Source organism: Melospiza melodia, unplaced genomic scaffold, assembly GCF_035770615.1.
Source record: "Melospiza melodia melodia isolate bMelMel2 unplaced genomic scaffold, bMelMel2.pri scaffold_18, whole genome shotgun sequence".
NCBI classification, from domain to species: Eukaryota; Metazoa; Chordata; class Aves; order Passeriformes; family Passerellidae; genus Melospiza; species Melospiza melodia.
The window spans coordinates 9,421,616-9,443,333 of record NW_026948525.1 but is presented as its reverse complement, the minus strand read 5'-3'; the positions used below and the strand labels follow the sequence as shown (position 1 = coordinate 9,443,333).

General features: G+C 46.4%; 1 pseudogene; it reads right to left on the bottom strand.

Moving 5' to 3' along the window:
* Positions 1 to 1,079: 1,079 nt before the first annotated feature.
* LOC134433364 (zinc finger protein 883-like) overlaps positions 1,080 to 21,718 on the bottom strand; it is a 189,233-nt pseudogene continuing 168,594 nt past the window's right edge.

The window sequence follows — 21,718 nt, the reverse complement described above, 5'->3', positions numbered from 1 at the left end:
ATCCCCCTGTTGCTATGGTCAGTTTCCATGGCAGCTCCATGGAAACCCCATGCCAGGGATGGTGGCCATGGACACCAGCTCAGGCCTGCAGCCAGACCCCGTTGCCATGGCAACCATTGGCAGCCTCATCCCCAGGCTCATGGGATCCCAGAACCACAGAATTGGCTGAGCTGGGAGAGACCCATCAGGATCCTCCAGTCCAACTGCTGGCCCTGCACAGAACACCCCAACAATGCCAGCCTGGGCCTGGCAGCACTGTCCAAATGCTGCTGGAGCTCAGAGAGCCCTGGAGCTGGGACCCTTCCCTGGGGAGCCTGAGCAGGGCCCCAGCAGCCTCTGGGCAAAAACCTTTTCCTGACATCCAACCGGAGCCTGCCTCGACTCAGCTGCAGCCGTTCCCTCCACTCCTGTCCCTGGGCACCAGAGGGTAAAGGTTCCCACAGCCCCAGCCAGGGACCCACTCCCAAGGCTGTTGCCATGGCCACCAGGCTGGGACCAGCTGGGATGCTCGGTTTCCACAGGCTGGGGTTCAGGACTGGGATTCCCTAATTTCCTGCTTCTGCTAAAATTGCACTGCCCTCGCTGCCCTCCTGCTTCCCATGGAAAGCACAAAAGGCAAAGATCCCGGGCTGGGATAAGAACAATTTATTGGGAACAGCAATGAGATAAGGAACAAATGGAACAGAAATTATATTGATAACAGAAGGGATAAGAAAAACTATTTACAGGGAAAACTAAACACAATTCACTGCGTCTGCCAGGCCACAATTTCCCCTGCCTGGAAATTTCACCCTTCTCTTCAGGGAGAGAGAGAGTCCCTTTCCTGCCCCTAGCAATGACCTGAGGTGGGAGTAAATGTAATGACAGGGCTATGGCCAGACCCTCATGTTTTTCCATCCCACATCATATCATTGGCAGGGGCAGGAAAAGGTACAGCTGTCTTCCCAGCATGGATCACAGGGAAAATGGGTCCCCAGGGCTCTTCCCAACATGGGTTCTCCAATGGGGGATAAAGCTGGAGCAGTGCATGAACTCCTCCTGCAGTTGGGGCATGTGCAGGGTTTCTTTTACTGGTGACTCCGTTGGTGTCTGGTCAAGTGAGAGCTGCTGGAGAAGCTCTTCCCACACTGAGGACACTCATAGGGCCTCTCAACTGTGTGAATCCACTGGTGCTGGACGAGATGAGAACTGGTGTGAAACTTCTTCTGACACTCGGGGCACTTGTGGGGCTTCTCCCCAGTGTGGGTCATTTGGTGGATGATCAGTGGGGGCCTCCTACTAAAGGTCATCCCACATTCCCCACACTTGTATGGCCTTTCCCCAGTGTGGATCCTCTGGTGGCAGCTCAAGAGAGACTTCAGACTGAAGCTCTTCCCACATTCCCCACATTCATAGGGCCGTTCTCTGGTGTGGGTCTTCTGGTGGGAGATCAGGTTAGAGTTCTGGCTAAAGCTCATCCCACATTCCCCACACTCGTAAGGCCTCTCCCCAGTGTGGGTCCGCTTGTGCCTGATGAGGTGGGAGTTTCGCTTGAAGCCCTTCCTACAGTCAAGGCAGCGGAAGGGCCTCTCATCCACGTGAATCCGCTCATGCAGGAGGAGATCAGAGCTGGTGTGAAACCTCTTCTGACACTCAGGACACTCGTAGGGCCTCTCCCCAGTGTGGATGCGCCGGTGGCTGACAAGGGTGTAGTTGCGCTTGAAGCCCTTCCCACAGTCAGGGCAGCGGAAGGGCCTCTCCTCTGTGTGAATCTGCTGATGCTGGAGGAGACTGGAGCTGGTCTGAAACCTCTTCTGACACTGGGGACACTCGTAGGGCTTCTCCCCAGTGTGGATGCGTTGGTGGGTCACAAGGTTGGATCTGTAGCTGAAGCCCTTCCCACACTCCCCACACTCCTAGGGCCATTCCCCAGTGTGGATCATCTGGTGGCTCATCAGGGTGCTGCTGTGCCTGAAGCTCTTCTCACACTCCAAGCACTTGTAGCGCTTCTTCTGATCATGAAGCTGCTCATGGACCACCAGCTCTGAGCTTTGGCTGAAGCTCTGTCCACCTTCCTGGCTCTGGGTGGGTCTTTCATACTCAGAGCACCCTGGGCTGGCTTTGGAGCCCCTCTTCCTGTGGGATCTCTGAGGCATTTCCTCCCCAGTTGGAATTCTGCACCGTGGCACTGCTCAAAACGGCCTCTTCCACAAGGTTCTGTTGGGGGAATTTTTCCTTTTTGGTCTCCATCCTCAGCTCCTTCCCTGGGGGAGGAAGGACAAGGAGAGGATGGGATTTACCTCCGTGCCAGAGGGAAGGGGAAGGAGATTCCCCCAGTGCATCCCCAGTAGGATGATGTTGTCAGCAGGTTTGTCCTGCAACTGGGGGCCATGCTGGGCTGGGAGATGGAGCAGGAGAGAGGGGGAAAGGGGCACTGACTTCCTCCTCACCTTCCTGGGTATCCTTGGGCATCTTCCTCTTCCTCGCAGTCTCTCCCGCCATCTGGCTAAGTTTTAGGAATGGGAAATCCTGTTTTGGGAGGAAAACAAGGAATAAACACACTAAATTTTGCACCAGATTGAAGGCAAACCTGGGGGAGAGTCTAAACCAGAATTCCAATTCAAAAACAAAATTAGGATCAAGGCAATGATACAGAAACACCGCCTTAAACTGACAGAGTCAGGATATAACCTGACACCCTGTTGGTCAGGGCATTGGCAGCAGTCCCATTAAATGGTGGCTGCAGTCCTGCTGGAGTGATGAAGGTGATTCTGTCAGACAAGTGATCCTATAGAAGTATCTGGTCTTCTTTTGAAGGTTCAGTGGTGGTTATGGAGATCTTGTCCTCTCGGAATCCAGCAGGCAAAGTGCTCCTGGAGTTTCATACCTTGGATTATATCCAGGTAGGAATGCTTGGATCCTCCCCCTGGGCGGAGCATCCCACAATGGGATGATGGAATTTTATCAGTCCTGCAGTGACACTCAATGGCCCATTCACAGAAGATATCTCCCCTGAAGGGTGTTATCAGGGCTGAGTCATGGAAGAGATAAAGAACATTGCCCCACCTGTTTATAGCAGTTGATGAAGATGGTGATTGAAAACATGCATTTGGTTACATCTTGCATGGCAACCTGAAGCAGTGGGGTAATCCCTGCTCAGAGGGTGAACACCACCCCCCTTACCCAAACTGGCTCAGGTGTAAAACCCCTGTCACCCTAGCCCATGCCCTGGGGGTGTCCTTGTCCCTGTCATCCAAGGCCATTCCCCAGGGTATCTCCATCATTCTTACCCCAGGAAATTCCTGGGGGGTCTCCCTCCCTCTCACCCCTGTGCCAGGGGGTTCTCAGTGCAGTCTCTGTCCCTCTCAGCCCAGGGGATGCTCGGGGGTCTCTTTCCCCTCACCCTGGGGGATGCTCGGGGGGTCTCCATCCCTCTGGCCTCAGGGAATGCCTGTGCAGGGCTGGGGACCAGGGGCTCTGTGTCCCTCTCACCACTGAGGGTGCTCGGGGCTGGGGGGGCTCTCCGACCTTCTCACACCTGGGGCTTTGGGAGGGGGTCTCTGTCCCTCTCAGCCCTGCTGTGACCCCACCCAAACATCATCGGGGTTTGAGGGACAGAGACACCCCCAAACCCCAGAAAGGTCTGAACCTGGGATTTGGTTTTGGGCTGAGGATTTAGGAAGGGGCAGGAATTGGGGCTGGGCTTGGAGTTGGGGCTGATTAGAGCTGGAGTTGGATTAGAACTTGGATGGGGGTTAAGGCTAGACACGGGAATAACTTTAGGGCTGGGGTTGGGATAGATGAGTTTGGGACTGGGATGAAAATAAATTCAGAACGGTGAGTGTGTCTAAACATGGAGTGAGACTGAGACCAGGATCAGGGTCAGGTTTGGGATTGAGCTCACCGAGAGTGGGACAGGGGGGATGTCACAGTGGGAAGGTTTGGGGAAAATCCTGGTTTGGGGAAAAAAATGGTGTGAATGCCTTTGGTTGGGGATTCCTCCTACCCACGTCCATTTACAGAAGACACCTGATGTCCAAAAATCAAGAGTGAATAAAAAAAAGCCACCAGGAGTTTCCCATTTCCAGTCTCATCCCTCTTGGGTTATGGTTAGTCCCCCATCTCAGGGCTGGTGGGGATTCCATCAGCCCTGGGGATCCCTCCTCTCCAGGGTCCTGCTTTTGGATTCTAGGGGGTTTTGGGGTCCCAAGGTCCCCCTCTCTAGCCTCCCCTCAATCTAGCTACTTGGGGTTCCCCCTTCTTTCCACCACCCTGTCTTGGTTTAGGGCAAATTTCGTTGAAACCCTCCAAAAGGAGTTTCCTCTAGAATGCAGATTCAGCAGCCCCACCCTCAGCCAGTCCGGGAAAATATTTCCAGGGAGAAAAGTCTAAAAAACTTTATTTTTTAGGCAAAGCATTCACCAGCACAAAAATGGAACAATATTGAACTGTTGCCCGATTGATAAATGACACAAAACTCGGATAAGTTTTTGGGTGCTTTATTAAGGGCATGGGGATCTTGGGGGACTCACGTCCCTAAAACCCGAGCCCCCAAATTCACGTATGGGTGCTTCCCTCTTATACATGCGATTCACAACAAAGTCTCCAAGAAACAGTTTCCCCGTTCCCCTAGCCTAGTCACAGACCCCTTGTGATACATTCCTTGGTTCACAAACAAGATCATTAATCTTCTGCTTATCTTATTCTAAGAGCATTGTATGCTGCCTCCAGACAGGTTAGCATTCTTACTTTCCTGCACTAGTTTAATTATTTATTAAATCCCTAAGACTACCTGCTAGGTTACACACAAAACCCAACACACTTTCAACGGCTACAAAACTACTTTTTAACAAACCAGTTCACACACAACTCACTATAATTAAATATTTTGCTAAATTTCATTTCTTTTCCAACATTTCCACCCTTTTGAGCATCCTTCAGTCCTGCTGCAAGGATGCTCAATCAACAGTATTGACAGTAACATCTTCATAACGAAGTGGGGAGTGTTCTTCATTTTGCCGCCCGCGGGTCATCACCTTCAGCAACCGGAGAGATCGCCTCTTTTCCTTTTCGATCACACCTAAGAGGCATCTATATACAATCCATATAGTCACTAGAAATACTAAAAACATTAGTACATATTGTATAGCAGACGTAATCCAGCCAGACAGGTGAAGCCCCAAAGAATCAAATACTGCTCCTATCCAATTATGCTGTGCTTCCTTTTCAATTTCCTTGGTTTTTGTTTCCACTTCTGCCAGTTTAGAAATATCTTTCTCAACTTCAAGTGTAACATTCGGAATGTGTACACAGCAATGATCTATTCTCCTACTCAGGTAACCACAAACTCCATGTTCCTTTAACAGTAGCAAATCCAATCACATTCAATTTTGTAGGGTCATTCTTGATGTAGCTTGCAATTGCAAATTTAGATCTTTAAATCCCTTCTTAGTAGCTGCTGCCAACCTTTCTGTCTGTCCTAACAAATTGTTGAGTATTTCCCTATTTCGATATGTCACTACCAGAGGGAATAATGACTCCAATATCTATCCAAATTGTACTCCTGAGCCAGGTTCATGCCACTGCTCCTCTAGGGATTCTTCCCTCTTTCTGAGTCCTTTCCTTTGGATCAATCTATTCTGTTTCCAGAATGGACACAATGTGGGAACCCCTAGGGTGATTTGTGTTACTGATCCATCTAGAGGTAAATGTGTGGTCCACTGTCCGTGTCCCAACACCCAGACTAGATTTCCAGGACTGTGCACAGTAGTATATCTGCAATCTATAGGTCCATCCATGGACTCTCTGCTAACCGTGTGATCATACCCCCTACACTCGCATCCCCACTTTAATGCCATTTTCACCGGTACCAATCCAATTCAGTCTTCCGGTGTATCACATGTAAAAACCTCAGTACAATTCCAATCCTCCTTCTGCGGTCTGAACTCTCGGGAAGACGTAGACGTGATAAGGGCCCTATAATGTGACTGATTCTTTACTCCTGACCATTGGATGCACCATTGTACTTCCCCAAGGTAATTATAGTGTTCCAAAACACTAGGTCCCCATAATGTCTTCCAACTATTCCAGGTGTCAAAATTCTGTGTGACATTCTGACAACTCATCTCGTTTCGTTGGGATTTCGTTCTTATTCGTACTGTATTGCTGTTGGAGTGAGGGGAGAACGACCAATCCTTTGATGCATCGAACTCAAGTTTATTGATCGATCAGCCAGTTTAAATAATAGTGTTAACGAACTTCATGCATATTCCAAAATCCAAGTTTATGATAGGCTAACTAGAGAAAACTCTAACCACACCTTTTGTTTTACTATACCGTTGATTGTTTACACAAAATAAAACCAGTGTTCCCACTGTGATATGAACGGTTCCCAAAACTTCCACATCTGTTCTCAGGATGCCATCTTTTCCCAGAGAGGGTGTTACACTTGTTATGGGAAGACTGCCTGAGAACCCTATTGTTTATACAAAGATGCCTAAGAGAGTCTAATTGTTTATAGAAGTCAGGCTGGGAACTGCTTCACAACTACCTGTTACTTTTCTCTCAATTGCATGGCTTCATGGCCTTTTTCTTTAAGCCATGCTTGAACTAAACTCCTGACATTTCCTCTGCTTTTTTCTTTGAGAGAAAGGAGGTTAGTTTGCCAGGTTTTCTCTATCATTCTACTAACATCTTTTGAATACAGCTACAAAAACAAGGTAATATAAGTAAAAGCAATAAGAGTACACCTAATATCCCTATAGCATATATTACAAGGTTTCTTAGCCATGGTCCCAATCCTAGGCTTTTAAGCCACTCATCAATTCCCAGTCCTTCTTCTTCCTTAAGACTGTTAAGCCCTAGTCGTAGCTCTTTTAACTTAGCATGAATAGATACAGAATGAACAGATAAGTTCATGCAACACATCCCTTCAAACTCTTCACACCCATGGCCTTGTGCTAATAGTAAGAAATCTATGGCAGCTCTATTTTGCAGAACAGCGTGATTAACACTCTGTACATCTGCAGTTAACATATCTAATATCTGTGAAGTTTTATTCAATTCACCCTTAGCCCAACACCTTATTTGTTTTGCTAAAATCAATGCTTTGCTTGCAGCACCTCATGGTAGGAGAGCTGAAACCATCACTTGTTTAAATTTACTCCAGAACCATGGATCTCCTATTTGACTACAGTCTAAATTATGTAAGCTACACTTCTGCCTGTTTATCTTATGACTTAGTTGCATTAACACAGATATATTAGGGTGGAATAATGATAACTTGCCTAAATAACAAGGTCCACCCTGAGGTTGGGCAGGTATACCATTCCAGGCTCTATCTCCGCAAATTAGAAATATTCCTGTAGGTAATTTCTTAGGTGTCATGATAGAGCCTTTACATTGGTTATAAAGTTGTTTGGACACTATGTCTGGGCTTAGAGATGAATCCAGAGTAGCCCATGTCTGTTTATGCTGATTCATCTTTTGAGGATTAGAGTAATCAAAGCTGAACCACCCACCATTGGAAGTGCTGGTCATGCTAGCATTTGCACTTCCGAAAAGCTCTAACTCCTCAGGTGGGGAATGCAATGGAATATTAAGTGATTGAATTAACAGGCATTGACGGTAGCCGTTACTCTGACTGGCAGTATACCCTTTTTGTTCAGGCAATTTAATATTTACCATACTGCGCATACATAAGGCACGGTTATTACTAAGACTGCAGAATTCTTGAGGAGACCATACTGGAAGCCCTACCAAACATGTTCGAAAAGGGTTAGTAACTCCTCCAATGCTGAGACAAAGCGATGACTGATTAATCTGCCTAGCAAGTGTTATCCATACATTATCTCTAGGTTGACTAAAATGTTTTACCTTTAATTCTTCAGCTACCACTACACCAAGTAATATCATAAAAGTAAACCTCATTTTTCTGTTTTTACTTTGACCTTCTTTTTCTTATATCTGTTTTTAACCTTACTGTTCCTGAGACCTGAAGACCGCACCTTTGTAACCTTCTAATGCAGTTATCTAATGCCTGATTGGGATCTCCTTTTATAGGCCCTACAACAGAATGTTGTGTTAAAGGCACCAGTTTTTTACACCTTACAGAGGTTATATATAATGCACTTTGAGCTTTAATCCTTTTCAAAATACACTGTACCTCCCACCGATAATAAGCCAAGATTTTCTGCTCATGCGATTCATAAAGATCTAAAGCTGAGGCAGTGTTTAGTCCTGTTTCATTCCGTAGTGCCCACTCCCAATTATGTTCCCAGGTATGTCTATGATTACAGGTATTACACCATAAATGAAAAAGTGACAACTGATCCACCCAAAAGGTCCTGTCACAACCCCCACAACACAGTGCAACCCAAGCAGCACAATTTGGGCTGTGACATTCAAGACAGTTCTCTTTTGCCGGTCCTTTTATATGGAATGATGATAATGATTCAATCATGTCAATCAGTTCCCTGGTCGTCCGGCAACGGCATGTTATCCCAAAGGGTTAAACGCACCCCCAGCTGAGCCACAATGTCCGGCCTTATCAGGCATTGCAAGGTAGGTGGTAATTGGACTAAGAAAAGAAAGCTGTTAGCTGTTTTCATTTTCATTCATGTGAACCTGGAGAGGAGGTGAATGGCAAGTCTGAAAACAATCCTTTTTGTCCTTGAGATTTTCACATCCACCTTTTCCTTGGGTTTCTCAGAAAAGTTCAAAATCAGTTTTACAGTCTGTAATCCTTTAGTCATTTGGCTGAAATGGCATCAGCTGGGCGATTCTCAGTCCTTTGTTGATTTGGAGTGGTGAGAAAATAGTATACACTTAAAGCACTTAAAGTATTTAACTTAGCAGACTTATTTGTAAATTAACAGAACTTAACTGGCTTCAAAATTCTATGGGCTAGCTGTGTTACATTCTTTGCAACATAAGAATAGGCAATTCTAATAATTAAATAGTATTTTCAGCTAGCAAGGTTTCTCTGATGTTCACAACAACACTTTGCACACAAGCCATAAAATAAACGCCTATCGTAAAAGCATAAATCTATCTAACATCACTTAAACTTAATAGCACTTATACTTAAAATACTTAAACTTAAAATATTTAAACTTAATAGATCTTAACATTACTTAAACTTAATAGATTTTTAAATCAACAGAACTTACATGTAAAATCTTTCAATTCTAACAAAACTTAACTATAACAAAACTTAACTGACTTTAAATTCTATACAACTTAAACCAAATATAATTTAAACTTAACAGAATCTAACTTAACTTAAACCTAATATACAATTTAAACTTAACAGACCTCAAACTTAACAGAAAATAAACTTAACAAACTTAACCTCAATAGTATTCAGCATTTAATAAATAATTTAACTTAAACTACTTAATAACAGATAACTTACTATAGACATAAAATATAGCATTCACTATAACTTATTTACAGGCCTGATCCTAAAATACTAAGCTAAAATAACTTTGTTTACGTGTTTGCTATAGCATTTCTATACCAAAAAGCACACTCACAACATCTCACTCATACAATCAGTCCAACACATCTTAACATTTTTAAACTTTTCAAAATATTATTTTAGAGTCTGATGTTCCACTGACTGAACCATCTGGGCTTCTGATGTTAAAGTCTATGTTAATGCAGGTGATTTCAAGACAGCATAACCAATGTCAAGCCAAATCGGCTGAAATTTGACCCATGCATACAGTACGCTGATTTCTGTTTCATAGTCTCTGCCAGGAAGAACAAAAGTGCCTTTAACTTTCCTTGTTTGCCATCACTTGTTTCTTAATTTCAACAGGGATCTTTTCCTTTTGCTGACAAAAGTTACATCCATTAGGCTGTTAGGTCCTAGACCGAGGCATCCATTAGGCTGTTAGGTCTTAAACTGAAGCTTTTGCCGGCTGTGGGGGGAGGGAGAAACGCTCCCACTGCAAAAAGCGCTCCAGTCCGCGGTGCGTGTGTCGGAGCGGGCGAAAACCAAAACCCCCCCCTACGCTGGGCTCTTTGTTTACTCGCCGGCAGGCTGACTCCGCTGCAGGCACTGCTGTACCCTCGGCTCCCCCCGCGGCGGCTTCGCTCTCTCCCGGGACGGCGCGCCTCGGCTCCCACGGTGGTGGCTCTGCTCTCCCCGCCGCTGCCTCCGCTCCCGCCGCTACAGCGCAGCATTTCAGGCGGTCGCTCGCCGCGGCTGCTCCCCATGGCGGAGCACCCGTGCCGAGTTCGGAGTAGCACAGCCCCGCAAGCTCCACGAGCTGCGGCCGCTGTCTTGCACTCAGAGAGATAGTAAAACAGTGCACCATATATCACTCGCCATGGCTTGCTTAGCTTCTTGGCAGTTTTACCACTCTCTAAAGCAGCCTCTGACAATAAATCACTGAATTCACGCAATTCCGTTAACTCGTAAACTGTGTGGGGATTCACAAATATTCCCCGTTCCAGACCATAAGCCAAAAGACCTTGCAATTCCTTCCATAAGTCTATTCCATTAATTTGCCTTTTTTGCAAAAATGTAATAAAAAGTTCATATGCGGCTTGCCTTTCCATACCTCTTTTAAGTGCGCACTTTCACTTAGCAGCGTTTTCCAGGCATTGGCCGCACGTATCGGCTGGACCCATCTGTATGGTCGCCAGGGCACGGCGCATATCGGCGGCTTTTTTCCTCCGCTTTGGTTCGCGCTTATTTGCCGCTCCCGCTGCTTCAGAGCCTGACTGAGTCCTCACTTCTCGTGGTGTTCGCAATCCCCGTGGTGGTCGCGATCGTCGTGGTGTCCGCTATCACGTCCGGGTGTCGCCATTTGTTGAAGTGAGGGGAGAACGACCAATCCTTTGATGCATCGAACTCAAGTTTATTGATCGATCAGCCAGTTTAAATAATAGTGTTAACGAACTTCATGCATATTCCAAAATCCAAGTTTATGATAGGCTAACTAGAGAAAACTCTAACCACACCTTTTGTTTTACTATACCGTTGATTGTTTACACAAAATAAAACCAGTGTTCCCATTGTGATATGAACGGTTCCCAAAACTTCCACATCTGTTCTCAGGATGCCATCTTTTCCCAGAGAGGGTGTTACACTTGTTATGGGAAGACTGCCTGAGAACCCTATTGTTTATACAAAGATGCCTAAGAGAGTCTAATTGTTTATAGAAGTCAGGCTGGGAACTGCTTCACAACTACCTGTTACTTTTCTCTCAATTGCATGGCTTCATGGCCTTTTTCTTTAAGCCATGCTTGAACTAAACTCCCGACATATTGCGTGGCTCATCTATTGGGGTTGCAATTAAACACCTCCTGGTATTTTGAATCCAACCATAATGATTGGATTTCTTTTCACATTCCTCTCTAGTCATAGCCCGAATGGTCATACACAAATCCCTCCATACATCTACTGGTTTGGGAACTGACTGGCAGGACCATGAAACATTCTTGAATGTTTCAGGCATTGTGGTTACCGGTATTATTCCTCAGGGAATTGGTTCACCTGCAGCCTGTAGTAATGGCAGGCAAGCTGTTATTTTAGTCACATTCTGCATGATCCCAAAATCTCTGATTAATCCTACCACTAAATTTTCCTGCTCAGTACTTCGTTCTATTGTATCATTAACCTCCCGTCTACTCCTTCTACCGTGTCTCTGTAAGGATAACATCATTCTGTCATGCCTCCACCATGCATTTCCTATTCTAGGATTAGTGACACTCGACCACCCACAACCTTTGCCTTCCTTTCCCCTCAACTGGTCCCGTCCTCTATTCTGTCCCAGGTCAGTTCCCTATTTTGCTTCCACCATTTGACCCAAAGGTTCCTTTGATATTTTGATCTTACTAAGAAGGAACAATTTATTCTGAGGGGTGGCCCATCCCACATGTCCACTGCCATTGATACTGGATTAACCTTTATGTTTTCAGCACGATCCCCTGTCCATGGCAAAACCCTCATACTCACTCTTTTGTAATCAAAACTATCCCATATTTTGACCAAACATGTATATTCCCCTGTATCGTTTGTGGTTACCTTGAAAAGATTCAGTACCGTGTTTCCTTGTTGTTTATCTTGATCCCAACCGACTCCTATCTTGCCTCGGCTTCTTTCAGCCCCCCATTGCCATATTGCAATAACTTCACTGGCCTCAACTTTCTGGCTGTCAAATATAACACAAGTTAATTGAACATCCATCCCTTCCATGACTGTAACCTTTGTTTCTTCAACCTGTATAAGAGTAGACCCTTGAACGGGTACTAGTCTCATGATTACTAGCAGTAATATAATTAAGAAGGCGGCTTTGCGCGGAAGATCATCCGGGTTGGAGACACTATCTGGGTTTCCCATTGGAATGGTGCCTTCTTTACTCTGGTGTAATGGATCCAAGCATCCATCCCCTGGACCTTCACCGCTGTGTAGGTCGTCATCATCACCTGGTGGGGTCCACTCCATGAATTCCCGTAGCGCATCCGTGATCCACTTCTTGACGTACACCTGGTCCTCTAGGCTGGATGTTGTGGACAGAATTCTCCAGCGTGAGCGGTCTATTCCACTGTAACGTATTTCTTAAAGAATTCAAGATCTTATTAAGTGACATAACATACTCTGCAATCGCCTGATCCCCACTCACATGTACCTCCCCTTTTAATACAGTTGCATGATATGGTTTGCCATATAATATCTCATATGGACTTACGCCTACCTTTTCCCTTGGTTTAATTCGAATCCTGAGTAAGGCCAAAGGCAAAGCTTGAGGCCAGTGCAGTTTAGCTTCCTGGCAAATCTTTTTGATTTGTCCTTTCAGGGTTTGATTCATCCTTTCCACTTGCCCACTAGACTGAGGTCTCCAGGGGGTATGCAAATTCCAGGTCATATCTAACATTCCTGCTAATTCCTGCACTACCCCGACTATAAAATGCGTACCCCTATCTGATGACAATCCTAAAGGTACTCCAAATCTTGGTATTATTTCTTTTAACAAGGTTTTTACCACCTCCTTAGCCTGATTAGTTCTACATGGAAAAGCTTCCGGCCACTCTGAGAATGTACATACGTACACTAACAAGTATCTGTATCCCTGTGCTCTAGGCAATTCAGAAAAATCAACTTGCCAGTAATCTCCTGGTTGTGGCCCGACTTGCAACTTTCCCATTTGTATTTGTCTCCTAACTACTGGATTATTTTTCAAACATACCGGGCACATTGCATTAACTCTTTTTGCCATTGTTAACATCTGATTAGAGATTATCTCATTCTTCAAAAATTTTACCAATACTTCTGCCCCCCAATGACATTTATTATGTTCTGATTCCAAAATAAATTTCATTATGTGGGTAGGTACCACTATTTCTCCCATTGGTGTAACGTACCACCCAAGTTGATTCTTCTGTGCCCCTAGCAAGTTTATTAGTTTTCCATCTTCTATTGAATATTTGGGCTCCTGATTCAGGTATGGGGTAGCCGGATTTGTTCTTACCGGTACCAATGCCATTTGAGTCCATACTTCCCGTGCCACTTGCTGTGCTGTAACATCAGCAAATCGATTTCCTCTGTAAACGTCTCCTTCCGCAGGCTGGTGCCCTCTAACATGCATTACTGCAACTGCTTTGTGACTGTGTACCACAGCCAGTAGCTGTAGCACTTCTTCCCGGTGCTTGATGTTGGTTCCCTGTGAATTCAAAAGCCCCCTTTCCTTCCATAACACCCCATGTACATGAATCACACCAAAGGCATATTTAGAATCTGTCCAGATATTAACCCTTTTGTCCTTGCTCAAATACAGGGCTCTGGTGAGTCCAATCACCTCTGCCTTCTGGGCCGAAGTTCCAGGTAACAAAGCCTTTGCCTCTATGACCTGATCCAATGTTACCACTGCATACCCGGCATAGCGAGTCCCATTCTCGACAAAACTGGATCCATCAGTGTATAGTTCCCATTCAGGTTCTTCCAATGGTTCATCCTTTAGGTCAGGTCTGCTGGCATATACTTGTTCAATTACCTCTACGCAATCATGCACCAGTCCCCCAGCTTCCTGGTCACTGCGTAAAAACTCTGCTGGATTAACATGATTAGTAGTCCTTATTTCAATATCATCCTGTTCTCTCAGGATGGCCTGGTATTGCAACATTCAACTGGATGATAGCCAGTGACCCCCCTTTTGCTCCAAAACAGCCGTGACCATATGGGGAACAAACACTTTCATTTTTGCCCCCAAAGTCAATTTACGGGCCTCTTGAATAAGAATTATTGTTGCCGCCACGGCTCGTAAACACGAGGGCCACCCGGAACTTACCGAATCCAGTTGTTTAGAGAAGTATCCCACTGCCCTCTTCCAGGATCCCACCTTCTGCGTGAGGACCCCCAAGGCCAGTTTTTGCCTCTCACTCACGTACAACTGGAATTCCTTAGTCAGGTCAGGGAGTCCTAGGGCTGGGGCCTCTTTTAGTGCCTGCTTCAATTCCTGGAAGGCCTTCTTTTGCTGTGTCGTCCACTCCAACCGATGCTGCTTCAAGGCCTCATATAGTGGCTTGGCTAGGAGACCGAAATTCATGATCCACAGTCGACACCATCCCACCATTCCTAGAAAATATCTCAATTCCTGATGGTTACGAGGCAAAGGAATAGCACATATTGCCTCCATTCGGTTTACTCCCAAACGTCTCTGCCCTTGTGTGATCTCACAACCGAGGTAAATAACGTTATTTTTGACCAATTGAGTTTTTTCCTTAGAAACTCGATACCCTGCTTGGCCAAGCATGTTGAGTAATTTAATTGTTAATTCCACGCACATTTCCCTTTCCTTAGAACCCAGAAAGATGTCGTCCACGTACTGCAGGACTACATACAAGGATGGGGATATTGTTACCTGGGTTATCTTCCATTCCTCCAGCTCCTTGGCCAGTTGGTTTCCAAAAATATTAGGGGAGCATTTAAATCCCTGTGGGAGTCTCGTCCACCTAAGCTGCTTCTTTCTCCCAAAATCAGGACTCTCCCACTCGAAGGCAAAATATTTCCTACTCTCTACTGCCAGTGGGATGCAGAAGAAGGCATCTTTAAGGTCAGTCACTGAGAACCATTTAAACTCCTCCGATACAGATGTTAACAAGGTATAAGGATTAGCAACAACTGGATGTATGTCTTTCACTATTTCATTAACAGTCCTTAAGTCTTGTACCAAACGGTACTTACCATTAGGTTTCTTTACTGGAAAAATTGGAGTACTATACTCCGATTCACATTCCTGTAATATTCCTTGAACCAAATATTGTTTAATTAACGGGGCTACTCCCCTCCTTGCCTCAAGCTTCAAGGGGTATTGCTTTATCCTCACTGGTTGGGCCCCTTCCTTTAGTTCCACCTTTACTGGCTGCGCAGCTTTAGATTTTCCGGGGACCCCTGACTCCCATACCCAGGGTACTACAGCCTGCTCAATTTCTTCTGGAATAGGAGAGGCATCCACTTCCTTGATCACAAAAATGCCTGCTATTTGTTCCTCAGGTATTTCCAATTTCACCCTTCCCCCTTCAAATATTATTTTCACATTAAGTCGGGACAACAGGTCTCTGCCAAGAAGGGGTGTGGGGCAGTTTGGCATATACAAAAATTGGTGATCTAATTCCTTCCCCCCAAACCTAAGATTTAAAGGTTGTAAAAATTGTTGTTCCTCTAGCTTCCCTGTTGCCCCCACCACCTATACCATTGTGTCACTCAAAGGTCCCAATTGTTCTATTGAGTACAGAATATGTAGCTCCATTGTCTACCAAAAATTCTTGAACCTTTCCATCTATTTCTAAAACTACCCTCAAATCCTTTTCTAGTCAGCTTTGATTCTGATAGTTTCCCAAAACTAGTGCTTGAGCGGCCTCTGCTGATCCTCCCGTAAATCCTCCCACAGGAGCATTCCCCATTGGACCTGTCCTTAATCCCATGTTTCCCATGCCCATACCTCCTCTAACTGGGCATTCATTTTTCCAGTGTCCCAATTGTTGGCAAAACGCACACTGGTTTGGATCCAACCTCCCCATGTTAGGTGCAAACCCAAATCCTCCCCGACCTCTTGGCAACCCCCTCTGTCCGCGATTAGCTCCTCCCCGACCTCGACCCCTAATGGGTCTTCCTCCTGCCCCTGTCTGTTGCATTACAGCCAGAATACTAGCTTGTTGTCTTTTTGCAGTTTCTTTTTCCCTGTTGTTGTATACCTTCCATGCTACCTCCAGCATTTTATCCAAACTTCGAGTATCATCCCCTTCCAGCTTTTGTAACTTTTTCCTAATATGCTCTTGTGATTGCCCCATAAACAACAATGCCAATTGAAGTTTTCCTGATTGATCCTCTACATCTAAATTAGTAAACTTCCGAGCCATGTCTTTTAATCGTTGTAAAAAGGCAGACGGAGACTCATTCTTGTCCTGCTTGACCAAATACAACTTAGACCAGTTCATAGTCTTAGGTATTCCTGTCCTAATTCCTTCCACCAACAATTCCTGATATCATTTTACAGCCCTTATTCCTCCTGTAGAGTTTGTGTCCCACCTAGGTTCCTCACTTGGTACCAATTCATCAACTGTCTCATTTAGTTGTCTCAACCGAATCTCCTCACGAGCCTTTTCTCTAGTGGCTCTAATAACCATTTCCTTTTCCATGGAATCCATTATAGTATCTAATAATACCTGTAAATCATTCCAGTGTGGATTCTGAGTCTTTATTACCATTTTAACCACCCTTGCCGCCCTTTCAGGATCCTCCCGATAACTCCCCGCTGATTGCTTCCATATTACCAAATCTCCGGGGGAGAAAGGCACCTTTATAAGTATCCTTTCTCCCTGTGATCCCACAGCTTCCCTTAATGGCGCAATTAACTGTGGCCCCTTCTGCCCCTTCTTTCCTTTGCGAGTCCGCCCTGCTAACGGAGTTCTTTTAACACTCTCATTCTTTTCACCCTCACCACCATCACTCTCACTAGATCCTGTTTTTATAGCTATATACGCAGAGGGAGCAGGGGGCACATTAGGAGCAACCGGAACCCTCGGAGGTGCTATACAATAAGACAAATCTTCCTCGACTGAAGGATACAAATTACGCTCCTTTCTTTCTTTACATCCCACACACTCTCTTTCATCATTCACTTCTAAAACAAAAATACCGCATTCCTTTTGCCATTCCTCTTTCCGATATAAAACGAAAAACAAATCTAAATATGGTATTTCATCCCATTTCTCATTTCTCTTTAAAAATTGCATCAAAGATTCCATTATCCCCAATTCCAGTGTACCATTCACCGGCCATCCCGCTTCCCCAATCTCATATTCAGGCCACCAATGATTACAATAATCTATAATTTTGCTTTTATCCAATTCTTGATAATACCCCTCACTTTTCCACCGTTTCAATATACAACCTAATGGTGTATTTCCAGGTATTTTACCATTGGCTTGCACTAAGGTTTTAAAAGTTTTAAAAGACATCATATTACAACCTTTAATTCCACTATTAATTCCAATAAACTAATATACCTTAAACCAATATACCTTCTCGCCGTCCTTCCCTAAAACAAACAGGAGGCGAGTTCCGGTCCTGCGTCCTTAGACGTCTTATGGCCGGAGCCTAGGCTTTTTTACCAACCACCAAATCCAAATCCAATTATCACCTTTTTCCAATATAAAGCACCTTCGGGCTTACCTTAATGCAGTTTGTCCGACAGGCGCGGGGGGTCGGGCACGACCGATGACTCCCCGAGAAGTGCTCGGTGCCGGCTTGGAGTGGATCGGGACGCGAACCGCCTCAGCAGCCTTCGGAGTCCTGCCGCAGTCGTCAGAAAACTGTTGCCCGATTGATAAATGACACAAAACTCGGATAAGTTTTGTGGGTGCTTTATTAAGGGCCCGGGGAACTGGGGGACTCATGTCCCAAAATCCGAGCCCCCCAAATTCACGTATGGGTTCTTCCTTCTTATACTGAGATTCACAACAAAGTCTCCAAGAAACAGTTTCCCGTTCCCCTTGCCTAGCCTCCAAGAAACAGTCCTCCGTTCCCCTTGCCTGGTCACAGACCCCTTGTGATACATTCCTTGGTTCACAAACAAGATCATTAATCCTCTGCTTATCTTATTCTAAGAGCATTGTATGCTGCCTCCAGACAGGTTAGCATTCTTACTTTCCTGCACTAGTTTAATTATTTATTAAATCCCTAAGACTACCTGCTAGGTAACACACAAAACCCAACACACACTTTCAATGGCTACAAAACTACTTTTAACAAACCAGTTCACACACAACTCACTATAATTAAATATTTTGCTAAATTTCATTTCTTTTCCAACACCAGCAAGCCCAACAGGTGCCAGTCGCCCTGTCCTTCCCACGCCCTTGCGGCCAGGGCCAGTGCTCCCAGAGTGACCTGGCCTTGGCTCGGCACACAGGTTTGCAGCACAGACCAATGAAGACTCTGCTCTCCCGCCTGGGCTTTGACAAGAAGCTGGTGACTCTGGAGCACAAGCAGCTCTGGGACAGCCTGCTCTGTGCTGACACCCAGCACTATGCAGCGGGTCTGCTGGCCAGGTGAGATCTCCTAGTCCCCGCTGCCACCACCAGCATTTGTGCCCCCTGCCCGGAGTGGCCCACACAGTCCCTGGGGCTGTAAGCGAGAGGGCCTTGTCAGCGAGGGAGGGCCGAGCAGACTGTAACAGGCTGGGAGAGGAGGATGCCCAGCAGAAGCCACCTCCCAAGGGGCCCATGTACCCTTGCAGAGTGCTGGGGAAAGATCAGACCTCTGTGAGACCACACCTGGGAGAGGTCTGCCCGCCCGGCTCAGGGCCTTGGTGCCTTTTTCCCCTGGCAGGGAGATGCGCTGTGGCTTGACCCCCTTGTGTCCATTCATGGCTTTGCACCTGCTCAGCCTGCTCGTCAGGAGCAGCCCCGCTTGCATCTGCCTGCCCTTGCGTTCTTTGTGGAGGTGAGCCTGATGGCCAGTGCTGCCTGGCTGAGCTGCCTCCCAGCTCTCGGGCCTCTGGTACATGCAGCCGCCTGGGAGGCCGCCCACACCTGCTGCAAATGCCGGCCCTGCAGCTACAATCCGTGCCCGGGCTGCGCAGGGCTCTGCTGCCTGTGCGGACCAGGGGTGGCAGGGGCACAGCCCGGAGAGCTTTCAGGAACACATGGGGGATCCGTGGCCAGCACCTTCCGGCCGAAGCCCTTGTCTCCTCCTCCCTCCTGGCCATGGCAAGAGCTGGCTGGGATGGCCCTGGCAGGAGGCTTTCCTTGGATTCCCTCAATTTGGCCTCTGACCATGGCTCTGTTCCACTCTTCCAGCTCCTCAAGCCCTGAAGGAAGATGAGAATCCATCATGCATGAGCAAACTGCTTTAGATGACCTTTGAAAGAAGATGTGCACGACTTTGTTAATCAGCTGGATGAGATGTACCAGCATCCATCGGCAATTTCCAGTGCCCATTGAAGATGGGAGCACCTGCAGAGCAGAAGTGACCAGCTGGAGCTCCACGCACGGCTCTGGCTGCTCACAGCTGAGCCTGTGCGAAGCTCCAGCAGCTCCTGCCATCTCTCTCCCTGTTGGCACCTCCCTCCCTGCAGCCCTCAGGCCCTGCCCATCCCCTTTTCTGCCTCCCAGCTCACCCCTTACCTTCGCTTTCCCTTAATAAATTGTTTGTGTTTTTCATTTGACCCGCGCCTCTGTGGAGCTGAAGCGGCGCAAAACCTGAGCCCGGGGACACGCAGGGCCCTGCTGCCCTTCTCCTGCCTGCTGTGTTCCGGGCACGGACAGAGAGGAACAAGGGCAGCTCAGGCTGCAAAGGTGCCTGTGCCGCTGCTCCAGGGGCCATTTCCAGCCAATCAGAGCGTTTGTCGCTGATGACTCATCAGTTGCCAGAGGCGGAATTTGGGGCGGGGGGAGGTGACCCCGGCGATGGGGATGGGGCGTGCGGGGGCAGCCGGGGCCGCACTGGTGGCACTGGGGGTGCTCGGAGCCCCCCCGGCCGCGGGGGGAGGGGAGGGCGCAGTGAGAAGGGGGCAGGGCCCCAAATTAACCCAAAGGGGGGGTCGGGACCCCCAAAGGGAGCAGGAGGCGCCTGGAACCCGCAAAACCAAGCACGGGGTAGGGGATTGGGGACTGGGGGAACGATGGGGAAGGGGCGGGAGCGGGAGAAAGAGAGGAATGAACTCCCAAACAGGATATGGCCAACTTGATGTGGCTGCCTTCAGACGTGGATGGCAGCCAAAGGCAGCCTATGGTAGCCAAAGCTTTTTCCCAGTCCGTGTGACCCCAGTCTGTGCAATCCCAGTCTGTGCAATCCCAGTCCATAAAATCTCAACCCAGTTCATCCCAGTCCTGATCTGTATGGTTCCATTCCATATGGTCCCAGCCCATTTTTGATCCCAGACCACTTGATCAGTTTGTGTGGTCCCAGTCCACTGGATCTCAGTCCATACAGTCCCAGTCCATACTTGATCCCACTCCAGCCTATCCCAGTCTGGAGGTTTCTGATCCACAGGATCCCAGTGCACGTGATCCTCGGCCACGTGATCCCAGTCCATTTGATCCCAGTCTGTGTGGTCCTGATCCATATGGTCCCACTCTGTGCCGTCCAAACACATAGGATCCCAGTCCATATTTGATCCCAGTCCATACTTAACCCCAGCCCAAACTTGATCCCAGTCTGTGGTCCTGCACACACTCCCAGGGTCTGGAATTCCAGTTCCAAGCCAGGAAAAAATGTTCCTGCCCTTGAACTTCCTTCCTGTCCTCTCAACAAATTATAATAAAATAAAAAAAAAAATATAATTAACTTGAAATACATTACAATAAAATTGAAATATAAAAATGAAATATAATTTCAACTCTTCCTTACAATACTCCAATAATGACTCAAGCCAAAACAACAGTAAACTATTAATATAACATTACCAAAGAAAAAAAAAACAAAATTACATACAAAGAAATACCTTTGTAAGTTTTAACTCAGTAACCAATATACTTTAGATAAAAAATATCTAAAAAACTATAATAGAATCTAACACACCTTAGTAAAAAAAATTCCTATTACAAATATACTAAACACAAAACCAAACACCACTATAATTTCTCACACATTTGAACCAAACAATTAAACTTTATCAACATCCTTAAGTACTCTAAAAAATTTTTTTTTTCTCAAAATTCTAATTTCGGGTGCGTGGTTTTATTTGGATATTGGTTTTTGAATTGTTTGGGTTAGATGATTTAAAAAATGAGATTTTTATAGGAATTGAAACAGCTGAGAAGGCAGCACTCTGCACACAGAAGTGACTGAAAATGAATGGGACCAAAATCAGTAACTCTGAAAGTTTTATTTGCTGTCAAATACATCCCACCCAGCCACCCCACACAATCCCCATCCCACTGCTCCAAATTGGGATCCCACTTCTACCAATCACCTCCCAACCCCAACTCACCCTGGTGGCTGTGGAATGGAGTGAGTCTGGCACAGGATTGAGTTTTTGTGAGGCGGGAACCAGCAATTTGAGGTGAGATTGAGCCCTGTTGGGTTAAAATGCAGTTGTTTTCATTGGGATTTGAGTGGTTTTGAGGTGACAGATTGATCCCTCTTGGCTTTTGGAGTGCAAAGACATGGAGAAGAGAAAAAAATTTAAGCCAAACCAAAAGGAGAAGCAGCCAGGTGTGTTCCCAAAACGGATCACAGGGAATGTGAGTGACCAGGACTGTGCCCAAAGTGCCTCCTCCA